Below are 21,407 nucleotides of genomic sequence, written 5' to 3' on the forward strand. Positions count from 1 at the left end.
AGGCTGTGTTGTGACGCTGGCATTGTGAGCTGTTTTTTTTTTCTGTATCTTTTTCTCTTTGTTTTTATTGCGATAGCAATTATATGGACACTCAAAAGCAGATTTCTGCCGTCGGCGTCGCCGTCGCCGTAGCCGTCGCCGTCGCCGTCGCCGTCGCCGTGAGGTTCCGTATGACGTCATTTGGAGAAGAAATCGTCGCCGCGCGCCGAACGCTGTATGTGCGAGTGAAAGGGCGCGAGGGGCGCGTCTTTCACGGGGAGTGAACGCACGGCGGAGAACAAACGCGCGTTCCGCGCCGTGCTCGCTTAAGGGCTGCAGAAGTAGGCGTCTCTTTTCTCCTTTACAATCACCATATATGTAGAGCAAACGCACCTTCTTCCGACGCGCGAGAAGCCGTGGGGGAGGGGGAGGGAAGGGAGGCGACGTTTAGCTGCGGCACCAAGTGCCTATTTATATCACAGGCTCCGGCAACAGTCACCAACGCCGCACGCATTTTGAGCGAACGCGGGCAAAACGCCGATGGCGTCGACAACAGTTCTGCGTGTTGCCGATGCTGCTGCATGTCCAAGTTTATACAGCTGATAAAGCTAATATCATTACTCCGTATAGCTCTCTACAAGTTTGCTATCGCAATTGATGCTTCGCCTTTCAGGTGAAACTGCGACCACTTTTTTTTTTCCTGATTTCGTGGTCCGTAAACTTTTGTGGCCAACTGTAAGTACTTGCAGTGTTGCATTAACTAGCCCGAATAAACGTGTTAGTTGCTCCACACAAGAGGTATTGAAGATATACAGTGACTACTAAGAAGCCGAAGAAACTGTTAGAGCGACACGCGGAAGCGGAACAGGCGAACTAAACTCGACGTCCCAAAATTTCTGGGTATGAGCGTAATAGCGGACATGCAAACATCTCTAAATAATGATGTATGCCTTCTACCACTTCTACTTGTTATTCAACAACAACTACAACGACCGCGATAGAAAACACGCAGCAGCTTTGGCAGAGTTTTGCAACACAAAGAAAAAAAGAACAGCTATTCCTCCAGCTCTGAATTCATTTCCTGTAGCAGCAGTTTGCGTCACCGACTGGACACAATGTCACCAACTTTGTGCTAATGTCCTGCAATTATGTGCACACCTACTGAACTGTACGCGGTGACAACAACACGGCAAAAAAGACTAAAACGAAGGCTTGGCGACGACGCGATAACCGCTAGGACAACAAAGGCTCGACGACACGGCAGCACAGGCCGCGGCATAAATGAACGTGCGATGCAAGTCCTGTTTCGATCTCTCAGGTGCTGTAGCTGTAAAATATTTAGTGGAGTATCCGTATTATAAACTGTATAGTTAAACGATGCATGAATCGCGGCACGACCACGCACGTCGCAGCGCCACGGAAATGAACGGCAGAGCGGAACCTGTTTCGAATTTGTATGCCGGTGCTGGTGCAATAAGATAATCGCAGCCGCCAATAAAGTGGGGCGCAGAAGCGAAGGTTTTGCTAGAATGACACAAAAGGAAGTACGTACAAAATGCAATTCACCAAATAGGAATAAAATGAAGTATGCGAAGAGATACTCAGCACAGAAAAAAAAGAGACGCCCTGAAAACGTGGAGCATGTTTTATGAAAACGTGTGCGAATTCCGGGTGTTGAGAGACAGTCAAGCATCATCAGCTGTCTTCTTTTTAAAACGTTCGCTCAGACAAAAATGAAAATAAAAAATAATGCGACCAAGAGCAGCGTCTTTGCGTTTTCACTGCCTACCGCCTATCGACGTCAGTGAAATCACTTTCAGGGACGGCGAAATGAATGTGCCGCATTATTTAAGCGACAGACGAAAGCTCGCCGGGGCACGCACGAGGTAATGAACGGATGTTGTCGCAAACAAGCTGGCATGGCATGACGCCGGAATGAAGGGGGGGGGGGGGGGGATGCTGCGAGTTAGAGAGAGAGCCCCCCCCACCTGGAACTAGGGCTGACGCCGGTGGCTTACGAGAGAGAGAGAGAGAGAGGTACACAGAGGAACGAGCGAGGGGGGTGGAAGGGGGGAGGGGGAGTGCGGCTTTGTGTCTCCGCTCTGCGGGAGGTCGGACGTCAGGGGTGCGCGCGCGCGCGCTTTTGTTATTTCAGTCGGCCATTTTAAGACCAGCCGGGTCTAAATTTGAAAGCTGCCGGCGCTAATTTTAGGGACGCGCCGCGAATAGACTCGCGCAGGGAACCTCACTGCATCATCGTGCACATCCTCTCGTCCTTCCCATCTCGACATCGCCCGATTGTTTCACTTCTCCGGACCTCGACTCCCGTGGCCGATAACGCCGCTACGAGAATGGAAAGGAGAATGAGAGGGAGGGGCGGATGTTAAGTTGGAGAGGGTAAGGATGAGGTGATATCGAGAGAGTGAGAAACAGCAGGGACGGCCAAAGCAGCGGCGCTCGCCTGTTTCTTTGTTTCGCTTTCCGCTCGTCGCTTTGATGGCTTCATGACGGCGCGCGCGCGCGCAGTGGCGACGACAGCGTGCAGCGCAAAGACGCGGCCACCCGGCGTTGCTGTCGCGTGCGCACATCTTGCCGTCGGTGGGTGCGCGTGATCGAACGGCTGATGTGTCTCTGCCAGCTTGATGTCTGATGGATCTGAGAGCAGAGTGCCCGCCTCGCGACTAACGCCGGCCCTGTACCGAGACGGTGTGCGACACGATTAAGTCCTTTCTATAGAGCGACGTGCACCGGGCGGGCTTTTTAAGGGGCATACGCCCCCGTGTGCGCCGCGGTTTGTGTTTCGCTGCTGGCGCACGCGTGCTGCGTTGTCGATTGCCGCAAACGTTAGCGGCAAGTCCCCGTTTCTTCTTCGCAATTTCGTTAACGCTGCTCCGCGAACAGCTTCTAGCAATAACCTGTACTGCGATCACACCGAGCTCACACCGTAAACATACTCCGCGATGTAGTTTCAGGAACTGATATGTAAGGCACCGCTGTTCACTGAAACTGGTCGCTTTGGAAGTCAAAACATAAATCGCACAGCCTTTGACCAGTGGTTTGGATGTTTCTTTTGCTTCCGTGTAGCTTATTCTCAATCGCGAACTATAAACGAAGTGCGGTGTGTACATATTACGTCCTTTTGACGAAGTAGACGACATTTAAGTTACATAAGGCCCCGCTTGCCGATTCAATACACACTCGTTGAACATCTGCAATAACCTCGCTAGTCTTTTTTTCTTTTTTGTTAAGGAAAGCTTTCTTTCCGAACCTTCTCGGAATTCCTCGAGCGTGGCTGCTGGCTACGTGCTGCTGTCTTGCGGAATAGCTCACGCTTGAATAAATGAATAAAGCTTTATTATCACACTTAAAATTAATTTAATTGAGTTCCCGATGCTGGTATCGTACCTCTGGCCCCAGCACAGTAGACCGATGCTCTAACCATTAGGCCGCAATCATACGTGTATTTCTATCGCACCAACGCCAAATAGCTCCTTAAGAAGATCGCCGCACGTTTATGATGATGATGATGATTTCTATACTATACTATGGCACATATAACGAGGGATTACGAGGCGGTACATTTAAAATAAATGAGAAGAAATTGGGTCATCTTGTGCATGCAACTATAACACGTCCTTGCGATGCAGTCGGCCAATCGCTAACGTCTTGATAAATGAGGTCGTTAATTGGGTCATAATATATGGGCCCTAAATATTTATTCACATTGTTTACGATCACGCAAGTAGGCATACTCTCGCTCCCTCTCGCGTGCCAACCATACGACCAACGAATTTATAAGAAAATATGCAGGAGTGTTCTTACGACATAATACTTTCTTTCTTTTGTTTAAAAGCATTTTAATTTGCGCAGTTAAAGCCGAATTATTTAGTTTATTATAAGTGATGTCCTAGCTTACTGTTTTACTGTGGTGTTATTGTTTGCACGCACTCATAAGTACTATTAGCGTATTAACGCGCTAGCGTTAAGGGTGCCATGTCGAGGAAATACGGTATGGGTGTCGGCGCCGGCGTCCATGAAATGTCTGTGGGCGAAACTTTCCGTATGTATTTAGGTATATATACCTAAATAGGATACCTAAATAGGAATGATAGGTTACCTCTGTCAGCTAGCGCAAAAGAGGTAAGTGGAGATCGCAGGGAGAGGCCTTCGTACTGCAGTGGACATAAATGTACGCTTATGATGGTGATATGCTACGCCTTGCTATATAACATGCGGTATATGCAGGTTATATTGGCACACAATTCTATCTCTAAAGTTGCTCATAGATTGTCTTACATTCTTGGCAAAGTTATTCCTCGGAATTTTGAGAATGACAGCCCACAAACAAATGACAAGAAACAAAACACCGATAGCGCATTCTTTTTATGGTAAGTCTTCTCAGACTGAAATATTAAAAGGGCGAAACAATAACAGAAACCGGAAAATGATGTATTTTTGGGGGCGTGGCTGTGCACTACCTCAGGCATCGGCCCACGCATGAGGCCGCGTTTCTACCAGAAAGCTCGCCTTCGTGCATAGCGTTCGCCGCGAGCGTTTCCCGGTAAACATTACGGTTACATAAGCTGAAGTTGCCGGGAATTGTGAGAAGCAGTCGGGGATCTTTGAATACTCTTGCGTTCCATTCCTAAAGGCGAAGCTAAAGCATTCTCCAAATGTTTGGTTATCATTTCTGAAATTATTAGAATCACGGAAGTGGGCTTCTCCGCACATACGTAACTATTGCGGAGAAGCTAGATTTGACGAGCGTTGCGCGCGTACGCCGTTTCGAAACATCGTCGGGATTGGCATGTGCCGTCTGTCACGTGTCGCAGATCTTGTGCTACCCACTTTTATCAGTTTCGGATAAAAACGTTTGGTCGAAATTAGCGAGTGGTAGCGTAAGCCTCGAGGAGCCTTTAGGGAAGTGTGCAAGAGTCAATCTTTGACGATTACGAATAATAATAATAATCAATCAATCAATCAATCATTTATTTGAATCTACCAGAAATCTCGCCTTCGTGCATGGCGAATAATAATAATAATAATAATAATAATAATAATAATAATAATAATAATAATAATAATAATAATAATAATAATAATGTTAGTGTCTGCTCCGTCAGGCAGCAAATATTTACACGCACATAAGGGCTTTATGGTAAAGTTGATGGAACGTGCGTGAGAACGTCTATACATTGCAGGCACTACACTTGAAACTGCGTATAGTAGCATCCTACTTCCTTTCCTCATCCTTACTCCTGATACTCCTCTTTTGCTCCACTTCCCCTTCGCCCCCTCTTCCCCTTCCCCCTGAGCAGAGTAGCAGCCCAACTTCTCTGCTTTCCTTCTAATAATTTCTCCTCTCTCTCTGCCCCTAGATCGGAGACAACTTGCGTTACATGTGAGGGTATGAAGCGAGACGCTCACAGCTACGAACAAGTTTATAAAAATGGCTATTAAAGTCAGCGTTAGATTTTCTTGCAAAACCTTGCGAAGTGGCTTTGCTGGATGTCGAGCGAAAGCGGCGCGTGCCGTTATTTAGTTTTCTGAACTAAATTATGTCTTTGTCGTATATTACCTGAATATTTTGCACTAGCTTTTCCTTTGCTTTCGCGCTCGGCATATGTTAGCACTCCGTGATTTCGGTCGGTTTATCTTGACGGCTTTTGTTATACAATTTTCCATTACGGTTTCTGAGATCGTGCTATCCGCACTCCCAGTTCACGCACTTCGTATCTTGCAAATGCCAAGTTGCTAGTCTTCGTCACTTCGTCTGCCGCCTCCTCTTCCCTGTCGTTGCTTCGGTCGCTGTGTTCCAGCCACGAAGGGGTCCCGCGTATTGCTCCCGGGGCGTACATAACACAACCGTGATCCTGTCTTCAACTGCTGCATCCCACCCCCTCCCCCTTAGGCGGAAGCCGCAGCGGACTACGGTGAGTCTGCGGCTGGGGCGAAGGGACAAAGCGACTGGTAGGCCAAGGCACTAATTAAAAGCTGGCCCACAAAGAGTGCGCTTTGCCGAGTTAATGGGCTCTTAATTAAAGCACCGGCGGCCGCGTCTTCCGCTGCGTGCAGCTCGAGCGCTCGCAGTGACTCCTGCGCGGCTTTGTGGCTTTGTCCTAGGGGGCTGCCTCCCGAACTGGAAGGGCACCTCCGTCACTTTCACTTCCAACTGATAAACGACTTGTACTCGTCTTCGAAACTGCGCCTTCGATCACTCTAGGAAAACACGTTCGGCTCTGCCGTGTCGTGCATCAGATTAATGGACTTCGTGCCATATAGTTGTTTTAGAGCTCGAAACTAGGGCGTTGCCACATGAAGGAACCAGCACAGCAGGAAATCATATTCGCCGTGATGCCTTAGTAGCCATAGCGTTACCACTGTTGAGTACCAGACCGCAGGTTATATTTCTGGTGGCAGCAACAAAGTCTGTGTAGCGATGTTTGGGTCCACGGTTAAGAATCTTGTGTGATCAAAATTTATCCGGAGGCCTACCTTTCTCTTTCCGGTCACTGTAGTGTTTCTCGTAGACAGATTGTGGCATTGGCAAGTATAAAACACTAAGACTAATGAATAAATAAAGCAGTCATCTCCACCAAGTGCCGATGAGGTTTGCTGCATTTAATTGCGAAAATTCACAAATAATCTGCACGAGGCGTTGTAAGATTATTGATCTGAATATCAATTCGGGGGAGGCAGCAAACAAATGCTTATCTGCGAGAACGCTTCAAATACCACTAGTACACAGTTGACCTTTTTTAAAGAGCCAACCATGTGTTGAGGTTGAACGCGTCGAAGAATTTTCAACCTAGACAGCTCGTGGTTGGCGTATTTCAAGCATGACAGCATGCCATAACTTTGATCATGTGTTATCGGCTCAGTTGCTGTATTTTTTCCGGTATTTTTGCGTGATTCTTACTGAGCTGAGGGAATAGAAATGAGACGAAAAGATAATCGGCGAGCAAAGTATATATAAGCGACTGTCCGCCTCGCGGCTTACACTTAGCACGTGACATAGGGTGCGAGAAATGCCGCAGCCCAAGTGCTGTTCATCCCGAAGTTCGTTACATGCTAATATTGATCGATACATCTGTGTGAGCGGGAATGCAACGCGATGTGGTGACAATTCCGTCAAACGGCAACGGGCGCCTCCCGCTCCGAGCGCGGAGTTGTTCTTACATCCTCGGGAGAATCGTCGCGCTGTTATCGCGCTGTCGTCGGCTTTTGAGAGGTCGCGTGTGTTCCTCGACGAACACAGTGCGAAGCCAACCGGGGGCATTATGCATTTAGAGACCCTTGTGCGATGCCGCCCGCCGCCCTGGGCTGTTGCACGCGTGCCAATAAAGCCCGGATGTTTTTGGGAAGCCCGCATGACGCTCGTCCGGCTAAAAACACGTTCGCGAAAACGCCGCGGGCTGCAAAATCGCCGGCCTCATTATGGAGTGCGACAAAGAAGGCAGCGCTTTCATAAACTCGTAGGCATTGCCCGTGGAGTTTATATAGTTCGCACTGAGAAGCCGGGGAGGTTGGACTGGGCAAAATAAACGACTCGCGCGCGGATTTAGTTCCTACCGGCTTCTCTAGAAACGACTGCGGGAAAGCATGGATTTCCATGTAGGATACAGTTGTAAAGAGCACGGAGTGCCTGTTTTATGCTCCTTTCCTTCGTTCGATCATTCTAATTTGCGTTTTGCCGACTGCTTTCATTAGGCATATTAAACGGCGGGCCAAAACTTACACTTTCAGCACCGGGAGAACATATTTTGACCTGAGTTTCACTACCCTGTAGGAACAATAGCCCGTGCAAATGCTGAATTCATTGACAACGCGTGTGAACACTACGTGTGAACATGCCAAACTTTAAGCAGATAAAGATGTGGGTGATAATAGAATGGAAATCACATGACAGGTCACCTGTACTTCTTTATTACAGAGCTAGATGATCGTTTTATTGCGATAGCAAGTATATGGACACTTCAACCGGATTTCTCCCGTCGGCGTCGCCGTCGCCGTGAGGTTCCGTATAAATAAAATCTTCACCGCGCGCCGTATGCCCGAGCGGAAGCGTGCGTGGACGCGCGCTGTCACTGAGAGCGAACGCACTCAATCTTCCACGCGCAGGCAACGAAGCGGGGAGCCAGCGCCGGAGGGAGCGAAGGGGGGGGGGGGGACTTCTACTCTGCCAACAACCGCGCTCGTCGCTCGACCGCACCATCTCTTATCTCTCCCACGCGCAAGCAAGGAAGCGGGAAGCCAGCGCCGGAGGGAGCGGGGGGGGGGGGGGGAGGGGGGCGCACTTTTACTCTGCCAACAACCGCGCTCGTCGCTCGACCGCACCGTCTCTTATCTCTCCCACGCGCAACCAAGGAAGCGGGAAGCCAGCGCCGGAGGGAGCGGGGGGGGGAGGGGGGCGCACTTCTACTGAGCCAACAACCGCCGCGCTCGTCGCTCGCCGCACCGTCTCTTATCTCCACACGGCTCTGACCTTTATGCACTGTGCATTCGCCGCTCAGTTTCTGTTGAAGCGATAGACCGCACGTATACCTTCGCCCGCTGCAGCGTATGGGCTTGCTGCCAGCGTTTTGACAGTCGTTGTCTGCAGTCATTCAGTGTGATCTATTCATGTTTGTTTGTGCGCGCTCACACCACGCTTGTTCATTCAGTTAGTAATAGTCGGGCCACATTTTCTAACGCACGCTACACATGTAATGCTGCCCGGATCGGCAGTGCAGCGCTACAGGTGTGTCCCTTCGCACGCGCGCTGCCCACGGGAAGCGCTTCTCATCAACACCACCATTTCACACGCGCCTTCTCGTGGTCATCGAGTCTCTCTTCATGTCGGTCTACTTACGCCGCAGCACACCTGCTTACTTAATCAGCTCATGTTTACTACAATTCATATTGCTACCGAAGCCGCTCACCTTACTTCGTATGACATTGCTGTGTTGCTATCGCATTCATTGCTTCGCCCTTAGGGCGAAACTGTGACATTTTTTCTCGGATGGAGCAATTGCGGGCAAAGTCGGCAAGGCAAAGTCGGCAAGGCAAGGTCCGCCTGCAGAAATCAAAACTCCTCCTCCACCGTATTCGTGGTGCTTTCGTGTATATAGATAATTAAATGAAAGAATCATGAAGTGAAGTTTCCACCATGTATCAATACAATATTGCATCGACTGTGCCTCAGAACGGCTCGGACGGAGCACTTCCTATTTCAATTTAAAGGTCTTTCATCACCAGTATATGTTGGTGCTGGCACTATACGACGAGGAGGTATACACGCGCGCATGGGCGGTATCAACTATATACGGACGCTCGAGGCGCCTTCGCGCCGTTGGCGCCGCCGTAGTTCTTTCACGGTATCGACGCTCATGCCCGGCCCGCACGTCGAGGGTTAGGTCTCCAGAAAGAGATGCGCAGTGCGTTTGACTGCTAAAGTGACGCAGCCAAGTGGCCGTACCGTCACGCTCCGCTCAGTCGGCTCTGCCGGAGCTAGGGCAGCATTTGTAGGCTTCCGCTGCTGGAATTAGCTTTGTGAGCACGCGCATCATCGCTCCTGCCGAGCAGCTGTCTGCATAACACATCATGGTGCGTATACGCTGCTCTGAGCAGAACGATCAGTAAACGTCAAGATACATCGACCTTATTGTTTCTTTGGGCGCTCACACAAACGGCGACGGCTTTGCTGCGAAGCTCTTTATGGCTAGTGTTCCGTGCATTTTTCTTCTGCGTCAACAAATACTCAGGTCGCGCGTGAACGCGCTCGTGCCACTGCTCGCGCGTTCCTCGTCGTCTTCGTACACAGCTGGCTCGTCGGCGTCCCTCGGATATGCATCCGAGGGACGCCGACGTAGATCAGTTATCAATAGGCACCGTTTTCAAGGTCAGTAGACTCCCAGGTGGATAATAAATGTTTCTCAAAAGATTCACCGCTGTCCGACACGTGTCGGCCATGTCTACACTCGCACCGCCCTCTCTTTGTCGACGTTCTAAGCGCTTGCGTATCTAGTTTCCTTTCCTTCCGCTGTCTCGTACGGTGCCGTCGAAACGTCACATGTGTCTAGTTTCCTCGGGCTCCTCGGGGCGGCGTTCCCGTCATCCACGCGAATGTATATAACAAACGAGAAAGACAATTTGCCGTTCTCTATTTTGAATTTCACTTCTCTCCTGCCGTCGTAATGGGGAGGCCGCGTATAGTCCGTACTAGCGAGGAGCCACGTGCCTACGTGCTAAACAGCTTCGCTGGTCATCCGCCCCTTTTCCCCCTCCCCAAGTGTAGGGTAGCCAACCGGGCCCGTCCTTGGTTAACCTCCCTACATTTCCCTCTACGTTTCTCCCTATCTTGACAGAGTGGAATGGCTCATGATTTTTCCTTCGGTCCCTTCTAGTGCACCGTTGAGGTACGACGCCTGAAATGCCTCCTGGCAGGGCTCATCATCAGGCCAGAATAGGGAGCCTCGGTAGCACCGCTTCTCGCCTATTACCAGCGCTCTGAGACGCCTTCAGTGCAACGCTAAACCTGGCTATCAATTTCAATGGTTTTGGGGCGGAACTGCCAATTTATTCAATTGCATCGCGAAGCAGTTAGTTAACTTAAATTGCTTTTTCAAGCGAAGCTTGTGTTCGCTAGCCTTCGCCTGTGGTGTAACGCTAAAACTCCAGCTCTAGTGGCGGCTCGCTGGCGCCAGAGCATTCAGTTCAGTCTATGAAAACCGATGGGACGACAGTGCCTTGTGCGTACCCCCGAACAACAGGCAGCTCTCGCAGAGCGCCGACGGGAGATCGCCCGTGAAAGGGCGCGTCGTCGACGGGCCGATCCTACGATGCGAGCCGCTGAAGCTACGGCGCTCAGCCAACACCAAGCAGATCCCCTGACCATCCATTGGGCACAGTCAAGTTACTCACAAGAAACATAACCGTCAAATACAAGGTGCACCCGGGACAAGCTTCGCTTACCCCCATTTCCCGGTATAGGGGAAGGGCCGAAGATTTTTTTTTTTTTTTGACAGGCAAGAAAATGAACACTGACTGCACAACACCGTGTGTGATTCTGAGTGGCTCATTCGCGTGTCCACCGGAGAGCCAAATGTGTACCGCTGACATCCACGGTCTTTGTTTGAACTGGAACTCTTTCTCAATAACTTCCACCCTTGCTTTGCTATATAAAGCATTGAGTAGTAAAATATTTACGTATCTTTCTTAAGTTCTTTAAAATGTATTAGTTTATTTTTAACCACGCGAAAAGGAGTAGCCGTCGCTAGCTTAGGTGATAGATACTCCTGTATTTATTTCCATCTCAAGAAGTGAGTGAAACGTTAGTGTCCGGTCTTATTCCACATTCATTTATTTCCATTTAACTAAGAATATGCATTTACTGGCAGTATACTGTGCCCTTGGGCAGCGCAGTAATAAATAGGCCGCTGACACTTCGGCTAACGACATTACGACAAATACGCTGATGACACTTCGGTGAAACCGGAAGGGCTCGTTCTGCTAAAGGCAATGGTGCGTTTTTGTCCACTACAGGGTGATGGCCTTTCCCAGCCCTTTACTGCGCCAGTAGACTTCATACTGCACCTTCAAGCTTCGTAATATCATTATTCAATTTATTCGGATGCTGCTCTCGACTCAGTTATCCCTTTTCTTGCTGTGTTAATCTTGTGGACATCAGGTTACTTGTTATATGCATTGCATGATTTGCCCTGCTCCCCTCATTTCATAAAATTTAGCTTCTTCATCTTAATCAGCGATTTTAACGCGACAAGGGTTGTTGACATCGAATTGGAAGCTTTCGCCGTTGGCCCTTCTCGATCGCACTCCTGCATGTTGGCACATGCTGACCCATTTGCCATAAATTGCCGCACTCGAGCCTTTACTAACTCAGCGGGATTTGCTCTTATACATATATAATAACATAAATATCGCCTTTTCATGAGGAACGGGAAAACGACCCGTCGTCACACCTGGTCGGGAAGGTGTTCATGAACATTCTCTGAGCGATAACGTTATCTTCAGTTTTCATAGCATCATGGAGTTCTAGGTATACGTGCAGATATTCCATGTCTGCAAAATGAATGCTACCTGCCTTCGTTACGGTCATCTCGCTGAAACCTGTGACGCAATGCTCGGGGCATAGGGTGGCAATAGCTGTTGCGCGTCGCGCAAGATTGTTGTGAATGTCCTTCCGTAATTCTCCCTATGTGATCTGCAGAGCAGCACGCGCCTGCTCATCAAGCAGCCCCTCGCGGAAGTACAAAAATGTTCTTGGTCTCGATTCTGCCATTCTTTTATTTTCCTCTTTCTATTTCCCCTTTCTCTTACCGCCGGTGTAGGGTAGCAAACCGGACACTCGTCTGTTTGACCTTCCTGCCTCTCCTCTTGTTGCATTCTCTCTCTCTCTCCTTCTTTAGTTATATTACCAAGGGACGTTGGATACGTGCTTCTGTACCCTTCGAAAAAGTGAATCCTTGAGGCGTGGAATGACTCTCTATGAGCCCACTTAGTGGTTTAGATAATCACGCCAGCAGCACTCTGAAAGTCGCATGAATGATTAATTTGACGCAGATATCTCACAATGCGGCGGTCATGTCACCACTCATACAGAGGTATTGTGATGGCCTCTGGCTCACACGTGTGCACGTTTCCTAAGCACCTTACGAATGCGTAAAAGAAGTTGGCGTGCAGTAATCCGCCAAGGGAATCGGGTGAGAGAAAGGATAATTAATCAGAGGAAACGCAGAAAGATTGGTCTGAGGTAATACTCCTGTAGCCTGCTCCTCTGCTGAGAGGCAAGGGGAATAGAAGAAAAAAAAAATGTGAGCAGCTTCCACTGGTGGTGCAAGCTGGAGTAAACAGCGGAGCCGGTGGTCGATCTCGCTTCTTCTGGCTAAGTTTTGCTAGGAAATGCTAAACTCTGCTGCGCACGGTGTTCCGAATCGGCTCACCGCCGACGCGCAGATTCTTGCTTGGCCGCGCGACGAGCTTCAAGATGAGCGGCTTCTTCTTCGGGTGTGCGGATCTTCTTTGGTCGTCCCATGTCAAGGCTACGTGTACTCGTCACAGAGCCAACGAGAGTTCTGCCGCCGTCGTGGTGGCTCCGAGTTTTATCTCCCCGGTGACGTCAGGGCCAAGCTGCGCCTCCACACTTGCCGGGGCATGGCTGGGCGAAACCTACCGAGCCGTCGACAAAGGCGCCTCTCCCGATATCTCTCTCCCGTGCGCGCGCCGCGCGCATGCTCGGGAGAGAGAGATACCTGCTGTTAAAAGAGGGGAATGAGGAAGAATGATGAGGATAGACAGTAGGATGCGCTATATGCGCGTTGATGTCCAAAGGGCCCGTTCACAGCCTCGAATCTAAGCCTTTGTTACTGAAAAAATCCAATAGAGTCTTGATTACTCGCTTGGCTTATAATATGTCTGGCCAAGGGCTCACTGGCAGCCTTTTTTCCCCACTCAATGTCCTATTGGAAGTACCCGCTGGCACTGGTCTAAAAGAATGTCGTGATGTCTGCCTTCACTGTATCGACTTGAGTGAAATCAGGTGCAACTTTATTGCTGTAAGGTAGGTTACGTGAGCCCACGTGAGCGCTGCGCGTGCTATTTTAGACCCTGCGTGCGCTCGCCACGTTTTGTCGTCGATCGCTAGCAGTGAGTCACTGCCATGATTTGAAGTCCGGCACTGTGCAGCTTCGGGCCCATTCCGTCGTCTCAGCCGAAGAGACATTCTATCGACGCCTTAATTTACTGCCATTTATCGCGACACCTTGCGTCCACAGTAGACAAATGACAAGGCCACAAGAGTCAGGTCGACAGCGCATGTCTATTTTGTTCTTCACTTTTGCATCGTTTGCTTTGAAAGGCACATCTGCCGTGTGTGTCAAAGCCAGTTCGGCTCCGCAACCGTATACAAACTGCTGGCAGTCGTTTAGCGCTCCCTAAGCGCGCATGCTTCATCGTCTCACGCGCCACGCGCGGTCTCCGCTCCACTTGGCAAGCCCACAACTCACGGCTGGCGCGGTATAGGGGACAAGAAGGGGACGGACCAGCGAAGCCGCTCGGCGTGCTGCATTCGATGCGAGCGAGCGCACACCGCGGCACGCCCGTAGAGCGAAACGCTGCGGCGACGACCAATTTGGGGCCACAATCCGTCAGTTCCGAAACTGTGCTGCCCTTCCCCCGTCGCTAACGGCATCGTGGGCGGCCGCGCTGTGACAAACCAGCAGAGGTCGGTATAGAAAACGGAACAGCGGCGGCCACATAGAGACCGCAGTCAACGGAGTTAAAAGAGGCGGTCATTCCTTGTGCCGGCGCTGGGCGCTGTGTTCTTCGAATGTGGTTCGCCTCCCCCAACGCCCCATTGACTGATTTAACGCTGTCGAAGTTCCGAGCACACACGCTGCTCTGGCCGTACTCATCCGCGGTCATTGGGGACGATTGATTTGTCGGGTTCGCGTCGCGCTCATATCCTGTCACTTTGAAGGGTCGCTGCTGCTATTCCGGAGAGTGTGAGGGAAGTCGGTACGAAACCCCGATGATGTTTGGGTTGCACGTGCACGTTTACCTCTGTGCCTCTGCGGTGGGTATATTCGGCACCGTCCATTTGAGGCATATCCTCTCGAGTAGCCATTTTTCTTGGCCCACCATAGTGTTCCTGGCTTTCCTCAGCCGTGCGCGATGGTTCTGTCCGAGATAAATTGAAGGCTGGAAGAAAACCTGGCCGAGCGTGTTGGTCCGTGGCGCACGCAAGAGACAAAGTAGTGTGGGGAGTTCCGCAACCTAAATTGTGGGTGGGCTGTTTTTGTGGTGCAGGCGTGTCGTGTGTGGAATTCGGGCATGTAGTTTTCCTGTACTTTAAGCGTAAGGCACCAGTTGGCGTGGTTGCGTGCTAGTATAGTTGAGTTCAGTAAGCCTTAACATTCCGGCCATTCCAACATTGTATTGTATATGCGTTTTCACCCGAATTTAACATCCTATGACGGAACTACGATTGATTATTTAGTTAATTATGTATGGAGCTGTTTTCCGTCCCGTTATTTTATGTCAAGCGCGTATGCGGAAAGGTTACTCAGACATGTAAATATTCGTGGCCAGCTGAAGAGCAGAGGTCAAGACTGGCTAATGATTACAATTCACTTGATGTAATATTGTTGGACCCCGAAAATATATTGTTCAATATTAAAGTGGAAATATACTTTACTCTTTCTGAGTAAGCTTGGTCGTGTATGAAGTGTTTCCGAATCTGTTTGAAAGGTGTTGTACTGGTGTATTGTCCACCCTAATGAGTATATCAGTTGGTTGAAGTAAGTTCACCTGCTGTTGATTTTAGGCTGCGATAACTAACCATTTGTTTTCATTTGACCAATGCCTTCCTGCTAGTTCCGCTTTTCTCGTGTTCTCATTACGTGGCCAGATGCGAGGACTGCAGCCGTGCACGTGACAACTCACTCGCCCTGTGTTCTCTCTGGGATCCTTATAGGGCGGCTGAGTGGCGCCTCGGTGTCGGGACGTCCATTCTCAAAGCGACGAAAAGTAGGCACGCGCCTCCTCCTCTTGCTCCCTGCTGATGCAGAAACAACAGTCGTAAATGTGGCCGTGTGTGGCTACCCAAGTCGCCGCCACCGCCACCGGAAAGCGTCGCCTCGACGGAGCACGAGCTCGGGCGGCGTTTGTCTCCCAGAAAGAGCCCTGTGTGCATGTGGCGGCTTCGTGCTTAGCTGGACTGCGTCATTGCGTGAAGCTTTGTGCACAGCCGCGGCGCTTCGAAATAGACAGCGCACCCACGGGTATACGAGCAGCGGAAGACCCCACCGGAGAACTACAGAAAGACCGACAGTGGCGCCGGTAACAGCGGCAGTAGTAGTAGCCGAGAGCAGCTCTGGCTCCTGACACGAGCCCGTTTTTTGAGGGAAGGCTTCCTGTCGTAAAAGGCGGCTAGGAGAGCGCAGAGCGAAAGGAAGGTGCACGTCTCCATTTTTGCGCAGGTTCTCGCGGCGTCCGGCTCGCGACTGTAGCGGCTGTGAGTTATCGGACCCGCGGTGCAGGGGCATGGTCGTCGAGACGCCACGGCGGTCACCACGCCAGCCGGCTCGCCGCCGCCCAGCCCAAGGCGATGGCTCACTGATTCGAACAGACAGACCCTCGCGTGACGTAGGCAAGGCGACGACGCGTGGCTAGCCACGTTCCTGCGTCGTATCTTGTGTTGTTGGGCAACGGAGGGGGTGGCTGAGCGCTCGCAAGCAGCGACGGCGATGGCGGCAAATGTTTCCGCACTTCCGGGGAGACTTTCCGGGCTCCCTTTCACATGTGTTCGTGCCTCTTATGACCGCGAGGAACGAGGGAGAGTGAACGCGGAGAGGAGGTGTTTCGGTGGGGGCGCATGAAGAACACCGGTAGCCCCTACTGGGACGACTGTTTCTCGGAAGAAGGAAAGGGAGTGGCGCTCCACAAAACGGCCGATTGATGGATGGATGGAGGCCGGGCGAGACCCGGGGTACTCGTTCCGCCTGGAGGATTCGCTCTCCGCGCTATTCTGCCTCAACGAGGAAAGGGTTGTGCGGACGGATGGACGGGTTTGCCTCGCGCGGCGCGAGTGGCTGGGAAAGGCTCTTCTGCGACGGCTGCTTGAGCGCGCGGACGGGACCGTCACCGACGAAACGGGGTGACTGTGATTTATAGGCCAAGCGGCACCGGGGACCTTTTAGCGGGCCTCGATCTTCCCTTTTAATGAGCGTGTGTGGGTCTCGTAATGAGAAAAGGAGGCGAAACGGTGCCCAAAGGGGTTTTGCAGGCGGGTACGCGTTCGTCTTCAAGGAATGCTCGGAAGCCGGGAGAGGACATCGCGAATCTGCCGAGACCTGGAAAAAGAGATGGACCTCTGAGAAGCGCACGCGCTACTGCGCAGATGGCGCCGACAGGGCACGCACCATGCAGACCGGCTGTCCTGCGGCTGGCGTCGTCCTTTAGCCACAATACTGCGTCATTTGCGTTTGGGTAAAGGCATTCTATCTTTTGATACCTTACGTTCTGCTCGTATACGATTCCGAGCATCGGTATATCTGCGCTGGGGTCTGTACACGTCTGCACAGACTATGGTGTGACGGGATTTATTGTGAGGCTACAGTTGACAAAAAAGCTTTCTGCACAAATCTCTGTCGACAGTCTCTTCGTACGGTATTGTTTGCAAGCATTCGAGAACGCATGTCGTGCACGCTGTTTTATGAAAACGCTTATCACAGTCAGCAAACACTGCAGTAGCCACATTAACCGAAGCGTTCCCGCCATACCTGTTGTTCTCCAGCCCTAAATTTTGGCTTCCTTAGAGTTCATCTTTCCAGACGTCGTAGTTATAGAAGGGGCGCTATGCACGAATTCTGCTTCAGAGGTATACGATATGCTTTTGTGCCGTGCGAAGGTTGCTTATGCCCCGTCATATTTCTTCCACCCGATGGCCTATAGGCAAAAGAATTATGGTTTGCAGCAAAGGAGTTCATTGTTTCTCGAATCTGTTTACTCCCGTCACGCATATAGGTTTTGTCTGGGGAGAATATTTGTTCTCCACAAAGGTCGTACATTGTCAGCGTGACCACGAACGCTTGAGTATGAGTGCCAGGCAAGAGTGATTTACAGGCAATGCAGAGAGCAGCGTTATATTTTATTCCAGATGGCAGTGTCTTTGGAAACCTTTTAGGGTAACGCGCTGCTGGTTTAATCTGCGTCAGAAGACCAGCCGTGTGAGCGAACTCTCGAGGACAGAATACCTTTGTACGCGCGAATGTATAGGCTCATAATTCCTTCAGCGCAAGTCACGCTATAGGATATATGCGCAGTACTTCTCAGGTAGTAGCGACACTCCTCCTTCGACGAAGCTTAAGCTTCACGCAATATTTGTTTCCCACCGTTGCTGTGCGAGTGCTCGCGGTAGTCACGTGACTTCGCTCGTAGCGCGAAGTGAGCCCCGCGCTCGAGGGCCCACGAGATATCACCCTTGCTCGAACACGGCGCCCGGTGGGCTCGGAAACAGAAGGGGCTCCCTTTGTTCGTGGATCTGGGTATGAGAGTCGCACAAAAGGAGACCCGTATTGGACTGCCTCTGTGCGTGGAGAGATACTCGATGAGTTCGGTTCGGCCATGGGGGGCTGTTGTGAGTGGGGGGTGGGGTGGCACGGAACGTATAGGTAAGCCGCTGTACTTCAGCCGCCGTGACATCGGTGCGGCGTCCTGTACGCAGGACAGGCTTAAAGGCAGGCACGCGAGCTTCTGCAGTTATATTTAGTACTCCCGGTCGGGCAGAGCCGAGCGCGCGCGGTGGAAAAGTAGTTTTCGCCGCGCGCAATGCAGCACCGGCTCTCTTGTCATAGACACGCCCAACTTCGGCGCTGCCACCACCATCGCGGTTGTCTTATAGTCGTCGACGCCACGTTGCCTTCCATAGCTGGCTGCACGCATAGTCGTAGGCATAAGGCAGCCCCGTATACCCAGCCAAACCGGGAGCTGTTCTTTGCAATCGCCCCTCGTCATCTCGTTTCCATCCCAGCCTCACTTTGTCCCTCCCCCTTTCACCTCCTCCTTGTCGGGGTCGCATACTGGAGGATTGTCTACCGTGTACAGCGCGGCGAACGGATTATTAAGCTTTTGTGAAAGGCTCCTGTTTGTATTCGCCTTCCGCGCGCCAGTGAAAGATGATGAAAATGACGCGAAGGGTCGCTCTAGCGGTGAAGGAGATGCCGCTTGAGAGACCCGACCTAGGGACTCATCTGCCCGTGCAACATCCATTTGTGCTCGGATGCTGTGTGAGGTTACTTTTGTCTTACGTAATCCTTCACTCCGCAGCCTCTCTTGGTGTCATAATGATCGTCCCTTGCCCTGCATTGTGCGTCGGGTGCGGTTGTTGAGAGACAGTAGGTTCTCTTAGGAATAGTGCCTCGTACCTTTTCTAATGTCTTCCATATCTCGTTCCCTTTTGGCTCTTTTCACTTGTGGTCATGTGAGCATGAAATGATTCCTAAAATTGTTTCTGGCGCCCCGCGGTCGCCGCGTGACAGGTGCAACGCGCGTTTGATGCTCGCGGCAGTTGTGGGGGCTTTGGCTTGTGCGGCATGTTTCTTATCTCTGTTCACTGTTTCAAACACGCCTTTTGAGCACCAAGCAGTTGAAACCTTGGATAGACTTTACGTTTTCCGTTGCGATCTTTATCATGATTGGCATGCTTGCTTTCGTCGTATCTATGATTATAAAGACGTTATCGGCAAGGGCCCGTTTTGCTTTAAAGACGGTAAAGTCGGCGTGACATGAATTTCTGAGGAGCGAGAGAATGAGAATGAAGGAAGGGTGGAAAGAAAGAAAGAAAGAAAGAAAGAAAGAAAGAAAGAAGAAAGAAAGAAAGAAAGAAAGAAAGAAAGAAAAGTTAGGTACACTTTTTACAGTTGACTGCCCGCACATTACATGCTTTGTTTTGATGAGTGAGAGCTCGGTATGCATTTGAATGAACCCTTCGCAGTACAGTGAACTCTCGTTAAGACGAACTCGGTTAAGTCGAATTCTCGCATACAAGGAACAACATGGCGACGTTTGTTTGGTTTTCTATAGACCCATTGGCTAAAACAATCCACTTAAGACGAACCGCCTCAGTCGTACTCTTCGTTTAAGACGAACATTCGGAGTGACCGTTACCCCTGCCGATCCTGGAGGGAGCCTGCACCCATAATCTGTGAGGTGGCAGATGCCTGCCTGAACTCCCAGTGAACTTTTTTCAGCACTACAAAGGCACTGAAGGGTTTTTAAGGTCATTAGGTGAGATGATGTCGTTTGTGGCTTCTCACCGATTTGAACAGAAGCGACAAACATTCATCATGGACTGGATGAAACCAAGCAAGAGTACTACTTGCAGATAGTTTTCTATCAAGTTCAGCTAAATAAACGTTTTTATGTCATTTTTTCCCCGTTGTAAGTCTACATCACTTACTGTTTGAAGTAAAATGAAGTTCGTCTGTTAAGACGAACTTCTTATAAGACGAACAAATTTTCATGGTCCCTTCGAGTTCGTCTTAAAGGGAGTCTACTTTATAAGTGACTCGTACAGTTAATCACAATGTCATATATTTTTCTCCTGGACACACGATACGATACGTTTGCTTCCTTTTTTATCGAAGTGTGCTATTTATCAACATTTTCCGTCATAATTACAGAAAGGAGAAACCTTTGTCTATCTGCTTTGACACTTTTGGTATACAAAGTGACGGCAGGTACACGATCGTTCCGTCGCCCTGTACAAGCCCGTTTTTCTCATTTACCTCTCAAATTGATTTACCAATCAGCTCAGCGCGCCGTCAGCTCCTTCACTGCTGCCACAAGAGAGAGAAAGAGAGAGAAAACATTTATTGGTAATGGGAGGGGGGGGGGGGGGCGACTTCCTCGTAGGGTGGAGCCTTTAGTTCAGGGCCCCATTAGTAAGAGACGGTTGGAGGTTTGGGGGCAGAAAAGTAGGGAGACCTCGAACAACGGAAACGTACAGAAACAGAGTTCCCAGTAATGGTTCAAAAAGTTTGATGCTTGGAATTCTTTGTAGTTGTGTGTTTTCTCAAAAATAAAGGTAGGACATTAGGCAAAATAATAACAAGAGCTTGGTATAGCGCAACCCACCGCCCTGTTTCAAATGGGACGCTCATAGCATTCATCCATCCATACATTCATCCCCATTGGCTCACGCCACCCCGCGTGCCCGCTGGATCAGTCGTCGCTGCTCTTGCGGGTCTAAGCTGGTCAGCGCAGTCTTCCAGGAGGAAGGTGAAAGAATAGCGGAGTAGCCCGCGGGGGAGGGTGTGGGCATTCCCAGGTGCAGTGATATACAGTATAGGCTTTGCTCCACAGTAGAAACAGTATGATGGCATTCTGTGTGGGGGAAGAGGTGAAGGTAAAAGAGAAGGGAAATAATTAGTTTGCAGCTGTCGCCCCGCGATGGCATCTTTTCGGTTAAGGGAATGGTGTGGTGGTGGGAAGTGTCACCTGCTATTTCTGTAATATTGTACAGTTTCAGTTTAGTTCAGTGGTGCTGTCGGCGGGTCGTCTGGGTTGGAGAGATATTCCAATGACGCCCAGTTAGCGAGCTCTCGGGCTACCGCATTAGCACTTTCATTACTGTGGCGAGAGGTGTGTCCAGGTGTCCAGACGATACGCACCCTGTGTAACGCTGTGGGGTGTAAGGATGTAAGGATGCGGTGTGCGTAGGGTGTCTACATCACTTGTGCCAAAGTCCGGCAGGCGGTTTGTGAATCCATGACCACTTTCATGGGTCCATCCAGTGCCGGTATATATGGTTGAACCGTGTACGATGGCTAGGGCGATAGCGGCCTCTTCCGCCACTGTCCACTACTGTCATAAAGCTTTATAAGCGCTGAATGCGGTGCGTTAAAGACACCTGTGAACCTGTCATAACT

This window comes from Dermacentor silvarum, chromosome 4 (assembly GCF_013339745.2).
Source record: "Dermacentor silvarum isolate Dsil-2018 chromosome 4, BIME_Dsil_1.4, whole genome shotgun sequence".
Lineage (NCBI taxonomy): Eukaryota > Metazoa > Arthropoda > Arachnida > Ixodida > Ixodidae > Dermacentor > Dermacentor silvarum.